This window comes from Artemia franciscana, chromosome 10 (genome assembly GCF_032884065.1).
Source record: "Artemia franciscana chromosome 10, ASM3288406v1, whole genome shotgun sequence".
NCBI classification, from domain to species: domain Eukaryota; kingdom Metazoa; phylum Arthropoda; class Branchiopoda; order Anostraca; family Artemiidae; genus Artemia; species Artemia franciscana.
In genome coordinates, this window is record NC_088872.1 from 39,599,329 (window position 1) to 39,610,264 (window position 10,936).

The following is a 10,936-nucleotide window of genomic DNA, read 5'->3' on the forward strand; positions in this document are numbered from 1 at the left end:
TGAGACAAACGATGTATAAGTGATTCCAGGAAAACTCCACTCGCACGGGATAGCACTCAAGAGAGGACGTAGGGCTTTGAAGCCAGATCAGGCACCTAAGCAAACAGTTGAATATTCTGTATTTTACTTTAAGCTACTTTAATTCTTTCTGTTTCGTCATTTTTTATTGGCACAGAGCAATTGTTGAACAAATAGTCAAAACTGTCCAGCGTACACTTCTTTTGAGTTGAAAAAAATACCAGCGTACACTTCTTTTGAGTTGAAAAAAATACCCCATTTATTCTTCGATTATAATTCTAATAGCAAAACCAAAGGCGTCATTATTGACGGAGGGAGGGGCGCACTCCTTTCAATAGATGAGCAAATACAATATTCATGATCAGTCGTCAGTTAAAGATTCGTATTCTTTGTTCATGCAACAGCCTTTGCTGCATTTTCTTCACACTCGACCTCAAATATTTTTTACAGCTCTGTAGCAACTTGTTATGAAAAAACGGTCCACCCAAACCAGAAAAGATGTCGTTCTTAAGATTTTGGATAGACCGACTTACCTATTATTGTCAAACTTCTTCTGGCTTCTTCTCGATGAATCAAAGCGATGGATCAATAGGAATTATTGGATAACAAGAAAATCCTGAAAAAGAAAGGATCATTTGATGACAGTGAAATCTTATAAACCTTTATTCCCAGTATATACAAATAATTGAGCACGATTTCGTATAGAAAGGATAATATTTCGAGGGCCAGGGTTAGAACTTGCAATAAAGTGCCAAAATCAGTCGAGTTAGATGGAAAATATAAGAATTATTGGGCTAATCGTGAAAATCTCGTGACTTGGAGGGAAGGGAGCATGTCCAATGGCCACATTGTACACATGCCTAGCCCTAGGTAACGGTAAGTTGTTATAGAGGTTTTAATATCCCCTCCCCCGATCAAATATAAACTTGCCATGTTTTTATTATTTTTATCTTATTAATAAAGAAGCCACAATACACGAACACTCTATGGGTTTGGGAGGATTGTCCGATGCAGGCCCAAAACCACGGGGGAGGGTGGGGGGCTGTATCCCACTCCCTCAGGAAAAAATGACATTCTGTTTTTAAATGGTCATTAATCTGCTCGGTTATATCATTCATTCCCTAGTCCTTACTCAAAACTTGCATTCAAAGTACTAAAATTAACTTAAAATAATGTCTTAAACTATAATTTTTTAAGGAATGTTCAAGATTTCCCGTTGGTTGGCCACCGAAGCCCCAGTCAGCCCCCCCCCCTCATAATTATTTTCTGAGTGCGCCACCGATCCCGCGGGAAGGGTGAGGGGAAGGGCGAGACTGGTTTTGTAATAATTATGGCCCAAGTATTCATATTTATGAATATCCTCGTACTGTTTTCCGAAAATCCATCTGACCGCCCTTGTGGATGTAGAGGACGGATCAGGTATGATATTATCGCATATTAAGAAATCACGCAGGTTCCCATTTGAAAATTATTTGAGGATTTTTTCTGAGATAAAAAAAGAGTAAAGATCCTCCAGCTGACGCCTAGTGCGTGGAGTTGAGGGTAGACTGCCACTATATTTCAAACAAATTTCTAGGACGAGGTCATTCAGACTAACATTGGGCTGAAGATTGGATAGAATTTATATATTTTCTGGAAGAGTTTAAAGAAAATAATATTTAATTATCACAACAATTATTCATAATAAGCTGACCTTGAAAAATCGAGTTGATTTGAGGTTTAATCTAAAATAAACTATCTGCTTTATTTAACAAATTTGTTCAGAGCTTCAGTTGGCAAGAGCCTCGTCACATGCAACATTTGTTAAGCAATCTCATTTCTCATATGTCGTTCAACATCGTTGTTTTCTCTGGTGGGTCAGATGTGATGCAATCCTAGTTAATGATTAAATAAAAAAACAAGTGTATTTTTAAAGGAAAGTAAGGGGCGACATTAAAACGAAAAGAAATTACTTCGTATATGAAAAGGGCTGCTTCCTTATCAACGCCCCGCTCTTTACGCTAAAGTTTGCTCTTTCTCTTAACACTACTTTTAAAAACAGTAAAAAAATTTTGCGTAAAGAGCGGGGCATTGATAAGGAAGCAGCCGAAGAAATTTCTGTTCGTTTTAAGTTTTAATGTCGCTCCTTACTTTCCGTTAAAAAAACTTTTTTTTTATTTAATTTCTGAACGTTTTTGAATCAATCCATGTTTTGATTTTGGCTCTCCGCAGATGAGTAATTAAAACGAAATTTGCATATTTTTTTGGCTAAATGGCTTTTTCATACTTTTCATCGAACGATTTTGTTAAAAAAAGGAGCGGGGGAGGAGGCCTGGTTGCCCTCCGATTTTTTGGTTACTTAGAAAGGCATCTAAAACGAATGTTTTTATTAGTAAAAGATATACGTAACTTATAAATTAGCTTACGTAACGAACTTCTGTATTCTCATGTTTTTATTACTTATATGAGGGGGTTCACCCCCTCGTCAGTACTTCGCTCTTTACACTAAAGCTAAAATTTTGTCCCAATTTCTTAAGAAGGACCCCTGAATCACAAAAGCCGTAATAAATAGTTAAAATTACTAAAAATAGTTTAGCGTTAAGAGGGAGGTATTAGGAGGAGGTGAGCCTATCATATGCGTAATAATTTCTGTTCGTTTTAATTCTGTTCCTTACTTTCAGTTAAAAAAAAAAACTTTTCCATATTTATTTTTTCATTGTTTTTTTTTTTAATAATGCTAGAAAATCCTGCGAACCCTTCATGAAAATTTTCTTCCCCCGTGATAAATTCCTCCAAGGAAAGTTCCCCCAACATACCCCCCTCTTCTCAACCCCCCCCCCAACCAAAAAATTCTCCTGAAAACGTCTGTACACTTCCAAATAACCATTACTATATGTAAGCACTGGTCAAAGTTTGTAACTTGTAGCCCCTCCCACGGGGACTGTAAGGGAGTAAGTCGTCCCCAAAGACATAGTTATAAGGTTTTTCGACTGCGCTGAATAAAATGGCTATCTCATAATTTTGATCCAGTGACTTTGGGAAAATAATTAGCGTGGGAGGGGGTCTAGGTGCCCTCCAATTTTTTTGGTCACTTAAAAAGGGCACTAGAACTTTTTATTTCCGTTAGAATGAGCCCTCTTGCAAGATTCTAGGACCACTGGGTCGATACGATCATCCCTGGGGAAAAAAAAAAAATAAACACGCATCGTGATCTGCCTTCTGGCAAAAAATACAAAATTCCACATTTTTGTAGAAAAGAGCTTCTACAATAGGGTTCTCTGATACGCTGAATATGATGGTGTGATTTTCGTTAAGGTTCTATGACTTTTAGGGGTTGTTTCCCCCTATTTTCTAACATAAGAAAAATTTTCTCAGGCTCGCAGCTTCTGATATGTAAGACTAAACTTGATGAAACTTCCACGAACTGTTTAAAACGGAAGCAAATGGTTTTAAGTTGATTTTGAATCGCAAAACTAATAAAAATAAGGATTAGAAAAAGCAGTTGTGATAATTCGATGTTACTTCAGCGTTTTAACGTAAATTAAGCCAGGAACTAGGCTTCTGCTAGTGCGTCAAATAGAGGCTGAGGTGGGGGCAGTAGCTTGAAAACTACTTCCCGGCCGGGACTAAATTTGGGCTGTAGATTCAATTCCTGATGTTCCAACGCCTCAGTCAATTCCCCCGTCTAGCTCAACAAGTTTGCGAAATAACCGTTCTTCTATGTCTTTACCCTTCATTTTCCAGAATGTTCTGTTTGAACTAATCAAAATCAAACAGTTCTTGGTAACAAACCGTAAGTAAGGAGCGAATCGGGTCAATAGTAACCAAAACTCGCAGAATGCATTGAAAATACATATTGGGCTATGATCTTTGCATATTATGGGTGGAGAATAAAGTATAGCGAGGGTGCATGCAAGATGTGTCAACTTTGATTATTCTGAATATTTTGAAGCAAGGATTATTTTCTTAACATGTTTCCTTCTCTCCAGCTAGTTCTCTAGGCAAATGCCTCACATTGTAAGGCTAGTGTTTTCTTTTTTATATCTGGAAACAGTATAAAATAAGGAATATAAAGAAACTAGGCTGTTTATCATGTTTCTTTCAGAATTGGCCAACCACTAAATTTTTACCATTTCTATCCTATAAGTAATTAAAACCAGACATGTCCGCATTAATTTGTTTCGGAGGGGGGGGGGGCAAATCCCTTATTCTGTGGGAAGTATCAGAAAATTAAAAAAATTGGGAATTTCGGGAGAGGGCGAACCCCCACCCCTGACTACGTGCCAGCCTTAACCCCACTATTCACAAAATACTACCCTAAAATACTTGCTCGAACAGTAAAATATAAGTAACCTAAAACCAGGCACCAACGCATTAATTTGTTTCGGGGGGGGGGGGGGCAAATCCCTTATTCTGTGTTAAGTATTAGAAAATAATAAAAATCAGGAGATTTTGCAAGGGGGTGGAACCCCCTCCCCCCTGACTGCGTGCCAGCCTTAACCCCACCATTCACAAAATACTAGCCTACCTACCTGCTCGAACAGTAAAACAATCTCTGGACTTAAAGAACGATAAAATAACAATCACTACTTCCGCTGTTGAAACCAACTCACGAATGAAATCAGTCAAACCGGCAATCGGTTTTGGAAACACGAGGATGTTTTTTGTGTGTTGCGCATGCTTGTCAAATGCAGATGTTCTCTTCAGGCGGTAACTGGAAATCAGCCAGTCTGGAAAAACTAGTTTTCATCCTAACTATTCCTTTACAAGTGGATCATATTTTTTATTCTTTTTTATACAATTAAATAAAAAAAAACTAGTTTTTTAAACTGAAAGTAAGGAGCGATATTAAAACGAACAGAAAATACTCCGTATATGAAATGGGTTGTCCCCTCCGCAATCCCTCGCTCTTTACGCTAAAGTTTTTAATTGTTTTAAAAAGTAGGATTGTGGCAAAGAGTCAAACTTTAGCGTAAAGAGCGAGGGATTGCGGAGGGGACAACCCATTTCATATACGGAGTAATTTCTGTTCGTTTTAAGTTTTAATATGGCCCCTTACTTTCAGTTTAAAAAACTAGTTTTTTTTATTTAATTTCTGAATGTTTTTGAATTAATACATTTTTGATTTTGGCTCTCCGCACATAAATTATTAAAATGAAATTTGCATATTAATTCTTTTTTTGGCTAAATGGCTTTCTCTTGGTTTTGATCAGACGATTTTGAGAAATAAGGGGTGAGGAAGGAGGCCTAGTTGTGCTCCAATTTTTCGGTTACTTAAAAAGGCAACTAGAACTTTAAATTTTTAACGAACGTTTTTATTCGTAAAAAATATACGTACCTTAAGAATTAACTTACGTAACAAACTTTTATATTCTTATATTTTTTATTATGTATATGAGGGGGTTTGTCCCCTCGTTAATACCTTGCTCTTTACAATAAATCTCAAGTTGTGTCCCAATTCCTTAAGAATTACCCCTGAATCAGAAAGGCCGTAGAATAAATAGTTGAAATTACTAAAAATACTTTAGCATAAAGAGCAAGGTATTTATCTCCTCCTAAATACCTCGCTCTTTATGCTAAAGTATTTTTAGAACCCCTCATATGCGTAATAATCTCTGTTCGTTTTAAGTTTCAATGCTACTCCTTACTTTCAGTTGAAAAAACTTTTTCATGTTTATTTTTTCATTGTTTTTTTATTAGTAATGTTAGAAAATCCTGCGCCCTTTTCATTGTATTTCTCTTCCCCCATGACATATTCTTCCAAGGGAAGATCCTCCCACATAGCTGCCTCCCCTCAACCCCACCCCCAAACCAAAAAAAATTCCCCTGAAAACGTCTGTACACTTCCCAATAACCATTACTGTATGTAAACACTGGACAAAGTTTGTAACTTGCAGCCCCTCCCCCAGGGACTGTGGGGGAGTGAGTCATTCCAAAGACATAGTTATTATGGTTTTCGACTATGCGGAGCAAAATGGCTATCTCAAAATTTTGATCCGTTGACTTTGGGAAAAAATGAGCGTGGGAGGGGGCCTAGGTGCCCTCCAATTTTTTTGGTTACTTAAAAAGGGCACTAGAACTTTTCATTTCCGTTAGAATGAGCCCTCTTGTGAGATTCTAGGACCACTTGGTCGATACGATGACCCCTGGGAAAAAAAAACAACAATAAACAATAAACACGCACCCGTGATCTGTCTTCTGGCAAAAAATACGAAATTCCACATTTTTGTAGATAGGAGCTTGAAATTTTTGCTATAGGGTTCTCTGATACACCGAATGCGATGGTGTGATTTTCGTTATGATTCCCCCTATTTTTCCCCTAGTTTCCCCCTATTTTCCAAAATAAGGCAAATTTTCTCAGGCTCGTAACTTTTGATGACAAAGTTTAAATTTGATGAAACTTATATATTTAGAATCAGCATGAAAATTCGATTCTTTTTTTATGTATCTTTTAGCATCAAAGTTCCGTTTTTTAGAGTTTCGTTTACTATTGAGCCGGGTCGCTCCTTACTACAGTTCGTTATCACAAACTGTTTGACAACAATATTTAAACGCCACGGGATAAGCTTGGAATTGCTCCCAGGGAAAGGGGTTCGACCATCAGTCAAAAATTAATTTTATAGATGATTTTAAAGATTTTCTTAGGGCCCCGCCCCTTATCTTTCTACAATCTGAGATAAATAAAGGCATATTTCGTTACGGTACTCATTAATTATTCAGAACACACCCAAGAAGTGAATTTCGGTTAATCCTAATGAAATATACCAAAATATTATGAAAATATAATAATTTATTAACAAAATCATGAGAACTACAGCAGAAAATTATGGAAAGCAGCCCGCCTAGAACATATTAAATAAAATTATAACCCCTAACCATTTCTATGTATTAAATATTTCATTAAAATATACCTATATCGTAGTATTTCTCACACAAAATATGCAAATCAACACCGATGCAGAGTGGCAAACTGGTTTTTGTCAGATAATTCAGGGGAAAATTCTTGAGTGTGTTTAAATAATGGCACTTATGTCTTATAGCCACCACACTCATGTTCTTGGTCTGAGTTAGAACCGATTTATTTCCATATTTCAGTATGTACTCGGTGATAATCAGCTTAGCATGAGAGAGATAAACAAAAATGTAGGTATATTATAATTAAATTATGATTTTGGTTAGGTTAGTATTTTGGTATTTTGGTTAGGTTAGAGTTAGTATTTTGGTTAGGTTAGGTTAGAAACCACCATGTTCTGGGTGGCCTGATTTCCATAATTCTCTGTTGTAGTTTCCATAATTTTGTTACTAAAGTATCATATTTTCATCGTATTTAGGTATATTTCATTAGGATTAACCTAACTTCACATCTTGAGTTTGATGGCTATAAGACATAAGTACCCGAATAATTAACCAGCACCGTCTTTACTAGTTTGAAATTAAACGTAAATGCTTGCTGCGAGAAATTAGGACGTGATTTATTTTGAATCGGGGAGGGTAGGCACACATACAACAGTGAAGACTTAAGTTCCGGCGAAAGATATGTACGTAAAAGTGCATTGTTGTTAGATCGGTTATGGCTTAGGGGATAGATGTAGCCGGCAAACCTTTGACCCAGAGGCACAAGATATTAAAGAAAATTTTCAAGGTAGTATTCTGTTCTTCTTTAGTGTATTGCAGATCAAATGTAAAAGAAATAAATACCAATATCGTATTTAAACGGGGACAAATGCTGATGTGGATAAAAAAACCCAAATGTTTATATTCACGAAAATGTCTTGATGGGTAAAAAAAAAAGGTTGTGTTTTGGGAAGATTATTTGTCTGTTTATTTGCAGTAGTTGTATAAATATGTGTTGCATAGGCTGAGGAGCAGTAATTTTTGTTCGTTTAATGTTTCAATTACCCTCTTTACTTTCATTAGAAAAACTCTCATTTCCTATTAACATTATTCAGAAGGTTTCCAAAGCCTTCAAATACATGCCTAGCATGAACTTAATTTAGTGATTAAAAATAAGGTGTCTGGAAGTTTTTGAGGTCTATTTCATTTCTGAAGTAAATCGAGTAAATAAAGGAAGAATATGCTGCAACAAGAATGCTTCACTTGTAAATAACATTGTATATTCTTGCTTTTAACAAAGGAAATTCGGCATAACCATCTCAAGGTTTATAGAAAAAAAAAACTGTTTGACCAAGTCCAAAAATACAAACAGGACTGTCGCGAATGGTGGGGTAAACTCCTCAGGGCCCAAGCCTCAAGAGTACCAGAGCAAGTTTTACATCTTTTAATGTTTAAATTTATGTCATATTTTCCGTGTTTCATTTTTTTTTCGCTTGTCTTTGCTAGCAATAGACAATGGGAGATCGAAAGGGACCTCATGTCAAAAGTTCCGAGAAAACTTGACAGGTTTACTAATAAAAAGCCACGGAAATATTTAGTGCAGTTCCTTGATCTCTATCCCAATAGCTAATGCTGTGACCTGTCACATTGATTTAGTAAAGTTTTGTTTAGAAAAAGCCTAAAAGTTGAGTTGACTTAGGAAAAACCATGTTAAACATTCAGACGCGCATGGAATTTTTTTTTACCATGTATGTGGTAGGGGAAGGGCGAAGATTAAGGAAAAAATTATTTTATAATTTGAATACAAAGTGCCCAGAAATTCAATATTTCAGTGGGGCCAAGCCCCAGGTCCCCTTGAGCAGCCTAAATCCCTGCAAACATTACACTGGAAAAATCTGAAATATCCCAAACACACTTGACGTTCAAACTCGGTATGTGCTATAATTTACCCTGGGGTAGGGGAGCGTGAAACATAAAGGAACTTTTGAACAACGTTACAAAATCGAGAGTTTTTTGGAATGAGAGAGTAGGCTGTTTACTCACGGCATCTGATTCCAATTGCAAGGATAAAGAATAAAAATCCCTCAAAGCCATTGATAGAGTATAAGATGTTGACAATTATAGACGTTTCAGTTGCTGGGTATTTTTACAAGGACGCTTAGCATGTCTGTTGCCCAACCTTGCGACAGCAATGATAGAACCCCAAGTTCCATGTTTCCAAGCAGAGATCGATCCACTGCGCTGCCACAAGTATAAAAAAATCAATACTTTACCGCTACACTAACGACAGAGCTTACTCGTTACCTAACAGTAGCTTGAATTTGATCCTCCTGTTCTGTAGGCGAGTCCGTTACTACTATATCGGGGCCAAATTGTCATCCATGACAGAGAAATTCTAAACCTTCCTATTGACAGGCAGGATAGAACTAGAGCCTTTGCTCAGGAGACACGAGCTCACTCAATTTTTTGTCATGAGGTGACTACAAAAATTCTACCCTTATGTTTTATGTTCCCTGTGAAACATGCAATATTGCGACAAGGCTACATCTATATATCATGGTTGCAGCAACGGCTGCAGCCTAATAAAGAACAAGCCATAGCCCACAGCAGCTTAAAACTTAAAAACCCGTTAAAAAAAATGTGTAGTGAGGAAAAATTGTCATTTGTAGCTGGTTCTAGTGATAACTATTGTTTCGATTAGTCTCAGTTATAAAAGTTTATTTTGGGAGCAATTGTACCGTAAGGACAGAGTACTTGTATCATCGAATTCATTAATTTCAGACCAATCCGTTAACTAAGTCAGAATCATGATTTTAATTAAAATTTTTCTTTGCGAATGACTCAAGCTTTCTTAAAAGTAGGAAAATTTGAACTTCGAGAGATGGATATTACTGAGCCTCTGCTCTCGACTTCTTAAAATTGTTATAGGCTGAAACTTTAAAATCAAGGGCCTGCAGAAAAATAGCATACCGAGAACTCCCAGACGGAACACACACATTAAACATACAAATGAACTGACATCGTTTTATGCAATCCTAAAAAAAGGTTATGCCAGATTTGCCTCTCACTCACTTGGACTCACTCTCACTTTTCTACAATTAGCAATGTCTTGATGCCCACAAATACTTGATTTTAATTCGATGCACCTCAATGCCTTTAGATTAAATTTTGCACTCTTTAACAAAACCAAGCCTCGCAAAAAATCGGCAAGAGTTGGTAAGCACACCATTTAAGTTTGGAAACGAATGACAGCAAATACCTCTTAGTCTTTATATCCACTGGGATACTTGTAAATGTCATTGTTTACTACCTCAGATTGCTGACCTACATGGATGTTTATATACGTATGGTTTAATCAGTAATTTTACTTGATAACGTAGTTATTACTTAATTACTTAAATACGTAATTGTATATGGACTAATGACTTGTAAACACTTTTACGTCCTTGTTTATTAGTTGTTTGTTTATTTTTCCCAGAAAAATTAAGGATAGGGTCTTAAATATGAGAATAAAAATCTTTAATGAAATTTTTGAAGGTAATTTCCTATGCAACCACAACTGCTCTTGGTAGTTGTGCACCCGAGCACCCGAGGGCAAAAGAGCAGCACAGGATACCTACCACTCAACTATTCAAAACATCACTGTACTGCACCCCATAAACTGCAAACTTTCTATAATTTTTTCATCAAGTTTAGTCTTACCCATCAAAAGTTACGAGCCTGAGAAAATTTGAATTATTTTAGAAAATAGGGGGAAACACCCCCTAAAAGTCATAGAATCTAACGAAAATCACACCATCAGATTCCGCGTATCAGAGAATCCTGCTGTAGAAGTTTCAAGCTCCTATCTACAATTAAATAAAAAAAACAAGTTTTTTTAACTGAAAGTAAGGAGCGACATTAAAACTTAAAACGAACAGAAATTACTTCGTATATGAAAGAGGCTGCTTCCTCATCAGCACCCCGCTCTTTACGCTAAAGTTTGACTCTGTCTATCAATTCTTCTTTTTAAAACAGTAAAAAACTTTAGCGTAAAGAGCGGGGCGTTGATGAGGAAGCAGCCTCTTTCATATACGAAGTAATTTCTGTTCGTTTTAAGTTTTAA

At 36.5% G+C, this 10,936-nt stretch overlaps 1 protein-coding gene across 3 annotated transcripts in view; it reads right to left on the minus strand.

Moving 5' to 3' along the window:
• Positions 1-10,169, minus strand: part of LOC136032179 (sodium-dependent phosphate transporter 2-like) — a 72,424-nt gene extending 62,255 nt beyond the window's left edge. For 2 of the 3 annotated variants that reach the window (XM_065712371.1, XM_065712370.1), the window contains exons 1-2: positions 4,530-4,663; positions 552-634 (exon numbers count right to left, since the gene is read on the minus strand). The gene's annotated coding sequence lies outside the window, so the exon portion shown is untranslated. Of the gene's footprint in view, positions 1-551; positions 635-4,529; positions 4,664-10,090 lie in introns of those variants that run through there. The other variant, XM_065712372.1, reaches the window with a different exon arrangement.
• Between the last annotated feature and the right edge of the window lie 767 nt (positions 10,170-10,936).